Below are 16,750 nucleotides of genomic sequence, written 5' to 3' on the forward strand. Positions count from 1 at the left end.
GGCAGGACGGGAGGTCTGGGCAGCATGCACGGAGTGGAGACACTCCTCGGCAGCGTTGTCTCTCTGTCCCTCTGTGTGGTTTCAAAATGGGCCCTCGATGATTCCACGCCCCCTGCGGTCGACTTGTCTGTGACGGAGAGCGACCTGCCAGGAGGACTGAAAAAGGAATCACTTCCGACGTTGGCGTCTTGCGGCTGCACGTGCGACATATCGAGCTCTGCTACTACGGCCCTGTGTTTGTCCACCTCTAGCGTCTCCGTGTGGGGAGTCTGGGGACGCGGGTGGCTGTGCGAGGCGGCTACCTGCCGCTCTGTGTCTGTGATCGTCTGTGAGGATTCTGTCCGCCCAGCTTTTGTCCCTCGGCTGTTGGGCGGTGGTGGTTGTGTTCCTTCAAGGTGACCGTCGTCAAACTTGACTCTATAATGTTCACCTCTCCTGCTGACCGTGCGAGTGGAGGATCTGGCACCCGGCTGTCGGGTATTTCCTGCCACATTATTGACGTCCTCGGCAGATCCAGGCTCAATGAGGCTTCTGCTGAACACTGCCTATATAGATACACACACAGACAGACAGAGGCAGTGGCATTATGTTTGGTACAATATTGTTGAGTTTTTATTAGACAATACTTTTTTTTCCGGATCTTTTTAAATCTCACCCCTGATACCCCAATAAAAAAAAAGAGTCAAAACAAAATACAAAATAATGAAAAAGGCAAAGGTACAAATACCTTGGCCTCCCGTGGCTCAATAAGTTCCTTTACAGAAGCGGGTCTAGTATTGTTGGCGGTGGTGGTGGTGATGGTGGGTGGGGTAGGATGTAGGGCAGCTGCTGGGGTCAGACGGTGGTTTGTTGGACCATGAACTTGGACAGGCCGAGCAGTAGGCTCAGTAGACAGCTGGGAGACGGCCCTCACTACAGCGCTGTGATGTCCCCGACGTCTCCCCGCCTTGCGGCCTTCTCTCGGCTGGGAGGTCACGAACACGGGGTGGGACCTCTCTCTCTGGGACAGAGGAGGACAGTCACAGGCTAGAATGCATTGTGGTTTAGCATGCACAGCTTAAAATGAATGAGCCTCATGGGTTTGGTGTCTATATACAGCACATGCGTTCGTATAATTGTTGCTGGCGTCTCCTTTATTTGAACAGGAATCTGTATATGAGACCAGAGGTCGCATTCTCAAGAGAGACCCGATCAGACGGCATCAGCATTCCACACAACGGGTCGACAAGACAAGAAAAGGAAAAGAAAAGAAAACGGATTGATGAATAGAGTGGTGCCGTAGTTCATCGTGTCCAAAGCAACAATTACAGTACTATGCTGCTTCCTAAAACCTGACTGGTTGGGAGACCAAATATTGTTCAATCCATTATATTCCGTTAATTCTGGTCATTCACCGGGCTTTCAAGGACCTTGACTAAAACAGAGTTTGGAGAGATGCGTCTAATTATTCCGAACAATGGCTCAGAAGCAAAAGCTCTGGAATTACTGTATTAGAAAGGTTAATATGGCCATGATATCTGCAGCCAGCTATACGTATAAGAACAAAGGGGGAGATTGTCTGGGCCTGATGGGCCCTCCTCCTATAGAGTCAAAACCTCCCTGACAGAAAAAAAGGAGTGAAAGAGAGTGTGTGACTTCTGGGGGCATATAGTGGAATGGGTGAACTACAGTATTCTGCAGATCTTATCTGAGATGTCATCATGTCATCATGCATTACTGTGAATTTACTGTACACAATTCTATAGTACCAGTGGTGTACCAGTGGTGTGGCGTGCGGGCTCATTCCACCAGCAGCTGAGGAATCAATGATGTTTTCGTCGTAGTCATCCATCTTCAGTGGGTTTGCTGGCCCCGATCCTGGAGAAACCAAAAATGTCACTATAGCAGCATGTAATTGAACTGACGAAGATCAATCGTGGATCGAAATGTTGTTCGAATAACCACTTGAGCGCGTAGTACGACAAATAGCGAAAATAGCTCATTTAACAAGCCAACGATGTATAGCGTCACTCTTTCCGCTATTTGTGAAATGTTTAAAAAAACCAAAACAAAGTTATTTTTGGGGAAACGCTGAAAGAGAGTTGGGGAGCGACGTGCTACGGTCGGCAATAGTCCGTCCACCTGGGATTCGAATAGCTCAAACTTAAACTTAAATCTACAAAAAACATTCAATATGTCCAATATGTCCAGGGATTCATCTGAACTCGCTTGATGTACTGTATATGGATTAAATCTTTAAAAAATCACACCCGTGTGAAGTGAGGGGCGCTAATATATTAAAGTCTAAAGGCTCATACATAGTCTGGATTTTCGGTGGTGAGGTGACCACCGAACTACAACATGACGTCACGAGCCGCGGTGAAGAGCAAACCACCGCCCCAGCCCTTCTCTCTGTTTTTACTCACCACCGCTCAATGTTATTTCAGCTCCGGTGGTCACCTCACCACTGGAGCGGTGGTCACCTCACCACCGAAAATCCAGACTATGAATGAGCCTTAACGCATGTTGATTAGGTGATGTAATGGTGATGTAAAACAAACAGTGCCAACACAAACATTAAACGCCATTGACAATAAAGAGACAATATGAAAGAGCTGCTATTTTTGTTCGAAGAGATTTGGTGTAGATTAGAGGGAAAAGGGAGCATACCAAGTATAGGCCCCTGGGGGACTCAAATCAACAGAATATATTGGGTTTAAGTAGTTCATCGTACCTGTGTAGTGCAATTGATAGGATGTGATCCAGTGTGACTTCTCCACATTCTTTTGAGCGTTTGCGGTCCGATCCGACAAAGAGATATCCCAGTTCCGGAGTCTTGAGTTTGGGAACACTGTCTTTGGAGGACTTGGATAGAACACCTGGCCCTGGCCTTTCAATGGCTTTGTGTACTGGAATAGGAAGAAGCCAGGACTGTTACATCATTGTTAGAGCTTCAAGGTTCTTTGAGCTTTCTTTATTTGTCACATGTTGTGTACGAGCACGAGAGAGAGAGAGAGAGAGAGAGAGAGAGAGAGAGAGAGAGAGAGAGAGAGAGAAACATATTGTTCTGGTTTCCGCAGATATTGTAGCAGCGTTTGTCACATTTGTATCCCTTATCGATTTGTAAAATTGTTCCATATTGACCAAATATACGCCACACCACAGTTATTCTACTAAATATTGCACACAATCTTGACTTGATTTTACAACTGTGTACAGTATGTGTGTGCAAATGCTTTATAATATTATAACTATATTTGTACAGTGTTGTAAGCAAATTAAAATGCATTCTACATATTCTTATAATGCATTATAGACATGGGCTTCACATAAAGTGTATGAGGTTATATCATTTGCCTTGGTATTGGGAAATTAGTTTACACAAAGTAAGTAGGCTACTGATATACAGTACAGTAGTAGCAAATAAAAACTCTTTTTGCATAGTGTATATTGCAATGTGTGGTTGTACAAAATCCCAACGCGCACCAGTGTTTCTCCAGACTCCATTTGGAAATGAACTGGCTTATAGTGTGTCAGATATTTGCTCTTAAAAAAACTGTATTATGTTTTCCTCATTTCAAAATAAGAACCTTTACAGCAGTGGTGTAAAGTAACTAAGTACATGTATGATGTACTCAAGTGCTACTTAAGTATATTATTTAGGTATTTTTGAGGGGCGCTAGACCCTACTATATACAGGTTTAATGTTTGTGTTTAGTTTGTTTTAAAAAACGCCATTAACAAATAATGAAGGGAAAATTCATCAACACTGTTTGTTTTATGTCACAATTACATCACCTATGAGTTAGAGTAGACTTTTATATAGCGTCCCTCACTTCACACGGGTCTGATTTTTCTTTTACTTTCTTCAGTATTTACAATTTTCAATCATTTTACTTCTAACCTACTAAATCTCAGAGGGAAATATTGTACTTTTACTCCACTACAATTATTCTATGAAGACTTTAGTTAGATTTTAATGATTGACATTGCAGTAGGCTATTGAGACTTTTCAGTCACATTTGCCTTTCAGTCATCTTTGTCCCAGTTAGTTTATTTCAGTGGTTTTCAACCAGTTCGGTTCCAGGTGGTCCACAGCTAAATGATGGAGAGTTGGTAACCAAATGGAGCCTTATAGATCTTTAACTATTGAGAGCGTAAAATGAAACCAAATGGACCCGTATACATGTCCATTTGGTTAAATTTTACGCTCTCAAGAGTTAAATCATTGTTAAACATCTGCATTACTTAAAGAATTGTAAAGAATTTGAGAATGTATCAACTGAGAATTTGATCAACGTTTGATCCTGTTATCTCTCCTAATGGTAAAAAAAGAAAATCTTATCCAGCGTCACCAAAATATTCTACGTTTTGGGTCTGAGAGGCTAAATGTCATCAAATGGTAGTCCGTGGCTCAAATGCCGAATAAGTAATGGTCCTCGATACGAAAAGGGTTGAAAACCACTGGTTTATTTGAACACTCACGTCCAAGAAGCCACGCTGTCCCGGCCACTCCACAGCTGTGTTCAAGAAGCCACGCTGTCCCGGCCACTCCACAGCTGTGTTCCCCACTGACAGCGCTGCCTCCAGGACCTCGTGTCTATACGGAGCCCCTGCAGTTTGGAACACAACACAGTTTTGAAAACCCCTCGACTCTATCGAGGTTCAAGGTTGTACTTTATTTATATTGTTTAAAAAAAGTGAAAAATGAAAAAAGTAAAATAGCCAAACTAGCAGATCTACATCTACAACCTCACAAGGAAGCATCGCATCAGGATGCCTTGTGAGCTGCTTTTTGATTGATTGTATGTAAGTATGTATTAACAGTTTGCAGAATTACAGTACATCTCAAGCACAACTCAATACAATAACTGTCAACTGTGAGTGGACGACCAATAAAGCACTATGCTTGTTTACAAGAGGGTCCACCATGTTCAATTCATCATAACATTTAAAGACATACAAATATCTTATCCAACATTAACAAAATATTGAGGCTAAATTGAGGAAAAATCTAATCAAAATGGTGGTCCGTGGCTCAAATTAACAGAGATCAACGATGTCTAGTCTGAATACACAAATCTATTATTGGCCTACTCTACAGTCTACATGCTGTAAACACAGGAGTATAGTCAAGTCTTTAACCCATTCTGTACGCCTTTTGGTGTTTTAAGCATTATGTTATACTTTAGCTAAAATAGCGGATTTGAGTTCAAACAGAGTGCCGCGCTACGAGCTTGTAGATCTGCTATATTTTTTTATCGTGAAAATGTGCCTGAAATCTTTGAATATATATTGTTACAGAGTGAACATTTTAACTAAAATCCTTGCTTCTGGGAGGGGTCCCTGGAACAACATATTTTCAGATGGGGGGGTCGGCGGCCAATTACATATAATCTTTGGAGTCCTTGACATAAAATATTGAGCACCACTGATATAGAAAAATAGGTTTTTCAGAAAACTGTCATGATTTAAAATACATTTTTGTTTGTTTTTCATTTCGATGTCAGGGCCTAAATAGGTTCAAACGTTCTGATGTCTAGAACTGCTGTGTTCCAGTTCCTTCAGTCAGAGTGTATCTTATTATGACACGCTGCGTTTCCTACCTATGGCTTTGCTCAGAACGGTGAGCCCCGGAGCGCTGGAGGGCACCGGGGCGCCGAGGGTCGGCCGCGAAGCAGCTCGAACTCCGCTGACGGGGTCGTCCGCAGAATGGAATGCTGGGAACATCGCGAACCGGGAGATGTGAGACGCGTAGGGATGCTCTTTTGGAATGGCAACCTTTATCATTCTTTCGCTATATGTGACGTGGCAAATAAAGACATGGACAAGGAATGCATTTGAGGTAAACATAACAGCAAACGGTGGCCACTATTATGGAACAATGTGTAGCTTTATACAGTATATGTACTTGTGTCTAAAGTCTTGAAGTATTTCAGGAGTTGGGATGCTGTAATGTAAAGCAGAAACTACTCACCCAATGTTTATATCAGTTGGTTTTGGGACACTGAAAAGGAAAAGGAAATGGATATCAACGTTGGTACTTTTGTTGTGCATAGTGGTGTAATAAATAATCGATTCAGCAATAATGCATCGCGATACGGCCGTGCAGCAATGCAACACAATGCAGCAATGTGACATCATTGATAATCAAAGCCTATTAATTATAATATACTGTATACTGTATATAATATAATATTATAATATAAATAAAATATGTTGCTCAGTGTCTGACTGCTTGAATTGACTGGTGAAAAATATGTGCCATGTTGTGCAGTAAAATAGATGTGATGAGATGTGATGAGCATTGCATCGTGGAATCAAATCGTTACCTGCCGAATTGTAATCGAATTGAATTGTGAGGGCAGTGCCAATGCAGTGCACACCTTTAGTTACCCAGACTCGAAACGTTCACTGTATGTTTGGTGACTCAAAAATATGAGCGCGAGTATATGACTATAGGGTACCAGTAGGGGGTGCCAGAAACAGAGAGAGGGATAGTGCTGCAATGTTGCCTGCTAATGAGAGAGAGAGAGAGAGAGAGAGAGAGAGAGAGAGAGGTGGAGGGGGGGGGGGGGGGGGAGCTGCACCACTCAGTTCACACGGGTGTGATTTTTCTAAATTATCAGTCAGAACTGTAAACAGCACATGGTACAGTAAGACATTCAGGCTAAAAGGGTAACACAAAAATTTCCTGCATGGGCAATTTTTCCAAAGTAACGCAATAATCCATGTCATCCACCAACACAAAGCACTATATACGCACAAAGGAGAAAAGGGAATTGATATGATATTGCTACCCACAGCTGATCATTGAGACGGACATTGCTTTTCATTGTGGGGGTGATGTCATAAGGTTGCTGTATGGTGACGTTCCTGTGAAAGTAAGACAAACGATAATAGTGTAAATGGAACAGATATCATCTGCTAGTACACACATGGTCATAGAGGCTTTGTTCAGACCGCAAATCTGCAGTGGTGTAAAGTACTAAGTACAATTCAGAGGTACTTTTCGTTCACTGGGCCATTTCCAATTTTCAGTACTTTTACTTATACTCACTACATCTCAGAGGCAAATATTGTAGCCTACCTTTACTCCACTAAACCAAGCTTTAGTTTAATTACTTATTACTGATTATTATTACAAAACATGCATTAACCACTTTATATATAACCACACCCCTATATACATTAAGGACATTTGAAAATAGCAGATCTACAAGCTTGTGTTGCGATGCATTGCTTGTGGATCGGCCATTTTCAGTATACTTTTAGTGTGAAATGAATATAGGGCATTAATTTACAAAAAGAAAAACTCCAAAGTTGAAATATGGAGATACGAGATGTGTGTATGTGTTTGTATACGGTATATAGCCTACTCGGGTACGACTGCTCCTCCGTAGCTGAAGTGCTGATGGCCTTTTATGGCGGCAGTAATCCTGCCGTCTGGGGTGTCTTTGGCCTCCATCCCGGCTTCTGTTCCGGCTGTCCTTTCCTCAATGGATGACGTGGTGGCAGCAAGAGGATGAGACTGTTCCCGGCTCCCTAAAAGGTGGTCACACGTCATTTGTAATGTAGTAGGCTATACGTTTACCAAATAAGTGCCATGCCAATATTCATTCAAATCATACATAGCACATATAGAAACCTGTGTGTGTGTGTGTGTGTGTGTGTGTGTGTGTGTGTGTGTGTGTGTGTGTGTGTGTGTGTGTGTGTGTGTGTGTGTTTGTTTGTGTTTGTGTGTGTGCAGCGATTCAGGAGTCCTGAGTTGGTGTTGGCAGTTGGTACTCAGCACTCCCACATCGCATTATTCAATATCTGAACATTTGGAATACCGTAGCTCTTTTGACGTGCTGCTCCTAATCAGCAGAGTATAGAGTTCTTCAGGTACACAATGTCAATTTGGTTCATTCAAAAGTTTACTTCTATCACAAAATACTAGGAGGTGATGGATACAAAAAAAGTTGTATAGTTATAGGTCAACCTCACATAATGAAAACAGTATTTGTTTATTTGAGTAAAAAAATATTACAAATGCCATTATTATCATACAACTTTTCCATAGGATATGTTCATTGATCTTGATATAAAACACAACATTGAATAAAGAACAATTTGGTCATTATTCTACATACATTCTTCTATTGTATTGAGTTGTGCTTGAATTCTGCAAACTGTTAATACATTTTTCAATGAATCAATCAAGAGTCTACTATATCTGGAGAGAATCAATGTAAATGTAAAAAGCACAAGGCCAAACACTACCATGTCGTCTTACCTGGACTGCATGTGCGAAGAAACGTAGCAGGGTTTTTTTATTTGAATTGTTTAAGTTTGAGGTATATTCTTCCAGAAAGGGAGCAGTGTACTCATTCTGTTTGACCCCTGCTGCAACACATCTGCTCCACTCTCTGGAGTGTGCGTTTGTCCCCTAGTATAGGAAAGTAGAGCTGTTTGAACAAGGCTCCTCTTGATCCAGAAGGGTAGAGTGGAGAGTACAGCAGCACAACGAGGAGTAACTAACTCCCACCGCCGTGTGTGTGTGTGTGTGTGTGTGTGTGTGTGTGTGTGTGTGTGTGTGTGTGTGTGTGTGTGTGTGTGTGTGTGTGTGTGTGTGTGTGTGTGTGTGTGTGTGTGTGTGTGTGCGTGCGTGCGTGCGTGCGTGCGTGCGTGCGTGCGTGCGTGCGTGCGTGCGTGCGTGCGTGCGTGCGTGCGTGCGTGCGTGCGTGTGTTCCTACTCAAAAAGGCTTGGGCTGTGGCGGTGCAGGCAGCACAACGAGGGGGAGAACAAGGATCAGGTTGAGTGACACCCAATCCACAGCAGCACAGACTGAGCCAACACCAGCATGCCATGCACAACAACTCCAGGACTGGTGTCATCTGGTGCCTGTGGTAAAATCAACACACGGTAACATCGAAGAGTATTCATTTAGTGTGCATTGATGTACCCCCCCTGTTGTTTTTACCTTTAGACCGTTCAAATTACCACTCTGGATTTTGCAGGGGGGGGGGAGGGGGAGCTGATGTAAGCTTAAGTCAATTTCTGCAACCATTGTGATCTGACAGTATACTTGTTAAAGTTGATATGAAGCTATACCGGTATATAGCACAACAAATAAGAAAAAGCCCAAGCTTGCATGTAGGCTATTATAAATATATAAACCATGCAAACTTGAATGTTGAAAGTATAGCGGAGAGGAAGTGCTGATCAAACTGGGATTACACTTTCTTTCATCCGCTTCCAGTGTGAGCAATCACTGCTTGGAATCCCAAAACTCATGCCACCGGGCCCTCAGATCTGATACCTGTATGTTATATCAAATGTTCACACAGCTCGGTGAACGCACAAGGGCTTTGAAGGACAGGTTGGAAACCAAGCTGCCTCCGGGCCGAGGCCTGGCGACACCAGATATACAGGCTTATAGCAGAGGGGCTGCTGTGTCTGGTTTCACTCATGCTTAATTTATGCTTTGCTGTGTCTCCCGATGCCGCATATAGCTGATCCACAAACTCACAACGCGTGGCCATGCGACGCACTGTGAGCTTGTAGATCGGCTATATTCGGAGCGAAGCACCGGCGCACAACGAAGTATACATGGCTAAATCAGCTCTTTAGAGTTCATGTTTCCATACCCCATTACTCTACACACACGCACGTGGTCGTGCGCACCCTTGACAGCTGCTTTTCATCAATGTGAAATCTCACCATAGACATGTGAGGGCTGTATTAATGTAGGAAGGTCATAAAGATTGAGGGATGACACCAGCTCAGAATGAAGGGGGAAGACAAGCCACATAAAAAAACACTACTGTATCTAATCATATCAACTCAATTTCAGTGTATTCGACACGTCACAAGTTTACACCAGGTAAAAAGGTGGCGGGTAGAATTGACTTTGCTCAAGCTTCCCACAAATGCACGTCACGTTAAAGAAATGAGAGTGAAACTATGGAGCCATATAGGTTATACATGTTTGTACAGTTTGTAAAGTGTCCCACATCAAATGGACAACTGCACTAGCGTGGATAATCGTTACAGGCATACAGAATGCGTAATTACAACAGAATGCATAGTTGCATTAATGTAGGTACAGTTAAAAGTTGTAAAGGTTGTGAGGGATCAGGGTTTCTCAACCTTTCATGGTTCAGGGCGCACTTGAACATCTCAAAAGTGTCGATTGAGTTCTGGCTGGGATCGATGGAATGAAATGTCATGGTTTTATAGAAGTAAAAAAACACGTCATTTTATTTACTTACGTATGTTTTATTTTTTATATATGAATTTATTTAACATTCAAATCTTAGTATTTTGGAAATTATTTGGGAGCCCACTTGCAATATCATCGCAGCCCACCAGTGGTCCCCGGGCCCAAAGATTGAGAATCACTCAAATAGACGCTCTGACCTGAGCTATCCATGGTTCTGAACTAGCCTGGGAAGCATTCCTTTTCGGGTTTATGATCCGGTCGGGAGCGGATGGTATCGTTACGTCATGTTGTAGTCATTGTTTTGTAGTCATCAGGCAGGAAACCACAAACCGGAATCAGAAGTACCCAACATTTACAAGGCAGGCATCATAATCTTAGGACCGACCCAATAAAAGCATTGATGCCTCGTATGAATCCGACACATTTCTTGGAATAAGTTTGTTTCATACAGTTTATAAATATATTTTAATATTATATTATTATATATTATATTATATTATATTTTATTCCAACTCGTAGCAACTGGCGAGACTAAAAACAAACAGGGGGGACCAAAACAAAGCATCGCCGAAAAAGCTGGAAACCAACGGGAATAAAACAGGATATATATATTTTTTTACCATCCGGTCTAGACCGGATCACACGGCGATTTAGAAACACAGATCAGGCTTTCCTTGGAGGTGGAAAGCCTGGTAACAAGAGGTTATGAGCTATCCATGGTCCTGAAATTGCTATTGGGCATGGGAGCTTGATTTTGTGTAAGCATTTTTTAGGATGAAAGGTGAAATCGAGCAGAGAAATTCTAATCAGCTGTGCTTCACATATTGCTCGTTTCCTTTTTCCTTTTTTCCAACAAACCCATCTTTGCGCAACCAGCATTCCACAGGTTGCACCAGCCTAACAAATATAATCAATGCAAGTGTCTGTCTTCAGACATGGAAGTGCTTCTGAAGCAACAACAAAGCTAGTCTTGTTCATCAGCTGTTTTACAAGTCCCGCATATTCTGCATTTGCCTCGTTTTAATTGGAATTCTTGAGAGACCTTGTCCAAAGTATCAGTGCGCACGCACGCACACGCACACACGCACACGCACACGCACACGCACACGCACACGCACACGCACACGCACACACACACACACACACACACACACACACACACACACACACACACACACACACACACACACACACACACACAGTCCAACAACCAATTACTGTGTTTTGCCCCAGTGGAATGGTTGCTCTGCTGCAGAAATTGCATTCCTGCTGCTGCATTATAAATGTGCCACGGCCTGCAGTGATTTCTCCCCTCGCCTGCTGGTTAATATTCCGTCATTACTGGAGGATGCGGCTTGATTTGTTCCCTGGTGTCAAACTGTACAGCGTGGACCCCAGTGATGTGAACTCCCACTATACCGACTCTCAATTATGACATTAATTAAACCAGATAAACGCCCGAGGCTAAATAATCAGTTTCCAGCACGGTGACAGTAATTAATCACCTTATGCATGTGGGTTGATTTGGTCATCTTTAGTATGCTCTCACGTTTTTTTTCCTCTTAATTGTACCTTCGTATTAACTGTCAAATGTACTTTTCTTGGGTTGGGTGGGAGGGTTTGTGTTTGTCTTGTGAGTTTATTTTGTTTTTCAGAAAACTTGAAGGGTTTCTATCACTGACTGCTTACTCAACCTGTGACATCCCTTCAATCAAAATTCAGTCAGACAACTCACGAATAGATTTAACCAATATTTATTATAGAATGTTCATATGATATTTGACTTGGCGTTCGGCTCTGCTGGATTTTCTCCCTGCTTGGCACGATTAAGCACCAACATAAAACAGAGCAGGGAGATAGATATACAATAAAACCCCCATGGGGAGCATAAATAACAGAGCCCACCGGTGGTGCTGGGGTGGTGGTGGGAGTAAACATCACAATCATACAACCAAGGACTGTCTAAAGAGGACGGGACGCGAAGACCGTAAGGGCGCCGCCATGTTGCTCACATGGTGCTCCATGGAAGGAAAGAAACATGCGCAGTTGAGACCAAGGAAGCTGAACGAGGACGTGTTGGCTGCATATAGCCCATTGCGCATGTTTCTTTCCTTCCATGGAGCACCATGGAGCAACATGGCGTCGCCCGTACGACGCCATGTTGTCTTCGCGTCTCGTCCTTTTTAGATAGTCCTTGCATACAACCAGCAACCATAGCAGAAGGAAGGCAGGAAGAGAATACAGACTAGTGAGCTTAAGTAGCTCGCCCAATTGGTCAGCTGACTGCCACATCAGCGAATGACATGTGGGTCTTGCACACACTGAATACACCCACGTAGTAATGCAGCATTGTTAACCCCTTGAGTATAGTATGCGCCTTTGAGCACGGCATGAACCCCCTTGAGTGTGACTAACTGAACTAACTGCATGTCATTTATGTTAAAACTGAGTATATGCTCATCAGTATGGTTTTGAGTTTCAAATATAAAATACAACGCTAAAAAGAGTAGGCTCATGATTGTCTGAAGTAGGGTAGACAGACAATCAACCTTTCCTGACTTCTGGCTGGCTGGCACTGCCCTATAAGTGTTGTGCAGTGAGATGACTTATTTGGGGCCATAGTATCTTCCAATGACCTTTCAGACGACAAGGACATCTGCAGACAGTGGTGGACGCTGTATGCCCAAGCGAACATGCTGTGTCACAAATTTAGCATGCCATGTGCCTCAGTATCTGTGAAGATATATCTCTTTAGATCCTTTTGTGCACCACTGTATGCTGCCCACCTGTGGTGTCACTACAGACCAGGTGCAGCATCAGATAACGACTGCATGAGGCTGCTGCTGAGAGCTCCAAGAAGCGCAAGACGAAGTCACTTAACGGCCCTCCGTAGTACCACCCGTTTAAAATTTTGCAGGAAGCAGAAGGCGATGCCGTGTTAATGAAAACGAGCGCTTCCAAACTCCAACACTTAGAAGATAATCACCTGTGCGGAATTTCTTGCCAGAAAGTAACTAATAACATGTCTACGGTGGATTGTTATGAAGCAAACGCTTTGCCGATTGAAAGAGGATAATTCAAGCTTGCCCTACAGCTGCAATGTTGGTGATTTTAACGTCGTTAAATACAAGCAGATCGGAAATTTCAATGTGATTAATGGGCTGTCAATGGAGGGTATTATTGCCAATAAGGCGAGGGCAGGCGTCCGCCTGTCCAAATCCATTTCTGGCCTGGCCAAAATCCATACAATGAGAAAAAAAAGAGGACAAAAACAAGACATGAGAACTATTAGTGGACAGCTGATTGGCCGTCGCGGTAGAGCGCGAACACAATACCAAACTAGGCCATCAATCAAAGACTAAAGCTGAGGGGCAAAGCACTTATTGTGCCTTATCAGTACGCTTACTTCAAACTCAAAGGAAGCACGACAAAGAATGCATGTTGTCATCCATACAGAAAACACACTAACACGGTGATTGCATCGCATCAATGTAACTTGGCATGTGAAGGAGAGAATAACTCTATCTGTCTCTGCAGCGGGATTGAGTGTGTGACAATTCAGAACCACGGAGAGTTCCTCTGTAACACTATATACTGTTATCGTATATACGGTTGAATTTAGCAGTGGTGGAAAGTAACTAAGTACATTTACTTAAAGGGACACTCTTTGCTAAAATGAATTTAGAAGTTTAGAAGATCTAGAACACTTTTCTGGGGGTCTTTATGTGGTTTTAGATATTTTAGCCCAGTGTCTCTGATGTCATGGACACTGGGCTCATTTGCTTCCTGGACTACAATTCCCATAATGCTTTGGTCCACTGCTCCTCCTTGTGGATAGGGGTTGTCTTACTGAGACAACATGTAGTCCAGACAGTAAGTGAGACCAGTGTCCATGACATCAGAGACACTGGGCCCACTGCTAAAAATCTAAAATATCTAAAACCACATATTACACACACACAAAGACCCCCAGGAAAGTTTTCTAAATCATCTAAACGTCATTAAAAGAAAAATGGGAAAAAAGGGTGAAATGTCCCTTTAAGTATTGCACTTAAATACAATTGTGAGGTATTTAATTGTACTTTACTCAAGTAATTCCAATTTCTAATACTTTTACTTCTACTACACTATATCACAGAGGCAAATATTCTGCTTTTACTCCACTGCCGACGCATTGTGAGCCTCTAGATCGGCAATTTTCAAAAGATTTGTATACATTTGGAAACTTGAAATGAGACATTCTGCATAATGAGTACTTTTACATTTGGTACCTTTGTTCTTTTACTCAAGTACATTTAGAAATTTGGATTTTCTTTGGATGTAGTCAATATTTCTATATTGCAGTATTGATACTTTTATTTAATTAAAACAATTGAGTGTTCTTTCCACCACTGGTATTTAGTCGACCTACTAAGTATGAACTTGTATGCGTGCGTGCGTGTGTGTGTGCGTGCGTGCGTGCGTGCGTGTGTGCGTGCGTGCGTGCGTGCGTGTGTGCGTGCGTGCGTGCGTGGACGGTAGGCACGACAGAGAGACCAAGAGGTAATAGGGAGACAGAAAGACAGTGAGAAAGAGATGGAAGCCGGTGAAAACCAAACATCGATATATATATAGGTAAGTCATAATGCAAATGTGTTCCTCGTCCTACTCTGTCTACTACGCCGTGGACGAGGAGAACCTATTTGCATTTGACGAGCAAACGAGCAAATGAGCAGTTCTTCTCAGCCCAAACGTTTTAATGAAAGCCTCCACACTCCACCGTCTATATACACAGGCACTCTATTCCTTTTCTCCTTTTTAAATCTTTATATCCCTAGTCTCTATACAGTGTTTGTGTGTGTGTGTGTGTGTGTGTGTGTGTGTGTGTGTTCTTTCTGCTTTGGCAATGTAAACGTATGTTTTCTCATGCCAATAAAGCCCTTTGAATTGAATTGTGTGTGTGTGTGTGTGTGTGTGTGTGTGTGTGTGTGTGTGTGTGTGTGTGTGTGTGTGTGTGTGTGTGTGTGTGTGTGTGTGTGTGTGTGTGTGCGTGTGCGTGTGTGTGCGTGTCTGTGTGTGTGTTACCTTGCTGGAGCCTGGCAGCCTTGAGCTCACTTGCAGAAGTATTCACTTATTCACCAGGCAAGTCAGCACCACACAGCATCTGAACACATTGAAGAATAATGCTGGGTTTTGCAATGTTTCATACAATGTGTGTCCTTGTCCATCTGGCGTCTTGAATACAATGTGTGAATGGCTGCTAATTGCTGCAAGAGGACTTCTACTGCGTTTCCGTTTACTGACCTGTCTGTCCGTCTAGCTGTCTGTCTATAAGTTAAATTTCACTTTGAAAAATCACACCCGTGTGAAGTGAGGGGCGCTAATATATTAAAGTCTAACTCATGTTGATTAGGTGATGTAATGGTGATGTAAAACAAACGGTGCCATTAACACAAACATTAAATTATCTTTATTGTTAATGGCATTTAATGTTTGTGTTAGGGACAAAATGACATACATTTTCCCTTCATTGTCAATGGTGTTTTGTAAAACAAACTAAAAACAAACATTGAACCTTTTTTGGACAGTTTTTAAGTTGTTCGATTCAGTATTTTGATGTTTGGTATTATATTATAGCCCCCCCCTCCATTTTAACCATGATAGATTCATCGAAAAGACCTGTCCTTTTTCTGGTGACTGGTGTCCTTCGAGAGAGACGAGAGAGACTCGGAGTAGAGTCACTGCATCTTCGCCAGGAAAGGAGCCAGCTTAGATGGTTCGGGCATCTGGTTAGGATGCCTCACGGGCGTCTCCCTAGGGAGGTCCTTGAGGCACGTCCCACTGGGAGGAGACCCCGGGGCAGACCAAGGCGCAGTTGGAGGAAACACATCGACTCACTGGCCTTGGAACATCCCCCAGGAGGAAGTCACTAATAATGGTGCTCTGGAGAGGGAAGTCTGGAACACTCTGACTCGACTACGGATATAAGTGGTTGAAGATGGATGGATGGTGTCCTGTTTTTGGGGGGGGAAATGAAAAGCATCAGGAAAATAACAAGCCCAGTTAAAAAATAAATGAAAAAAGTAATACAAAAAAACCACGGCCCCCTTGCGTATTAGGATGGCAGTACGAGTCACCAGAACCAAGGAGGGGTGTTTTCAATGAATCCTACATGGTTAAAATGGAGTTTGAAGTTACAATGGGTTTGTATAGAATAGAGGAAGGGTATATCAAATATCTAATAAATACTGAATCGAGCAATTTAAAAACTGCCTGGGGCGCTCACATAAGCCCATGAGTAGATGATAAAATGAAAGTGAAATGTCCCTTTTAGAGAGATACACAGACAGACTAATACTGTATAAATAATAAAAGTTTGAGAATCACTGCGATAGCCTAAGACTATATAGCTGCTGTCCCAGATGGACCCATAATGGTATATATTTGGCTCCTATATCAATAAGAATGCCCCCAACGAGCCCTCCCCGGAGCCATTGAGAACCAGTGGGCTACAGTATACATATACAGTGGTGATTTAATCAATGTATGTCCCACAGCACTATAGTGCTTTGTAAACCTGGAGG

Source organism: Protomyctophum parallelum, assembly GCF_964188405.1.
Source record: "Protomyctophum parallelum genome assembly, chromosome: 3".
Taxonomy (NCBI): domain Eukaryota; kingdom Metazoa; phylum Chordata; class Actinopteri; order Myctophiformes; family Myctophidae; genus Protomyctophum; species Protomyctophum parallelum.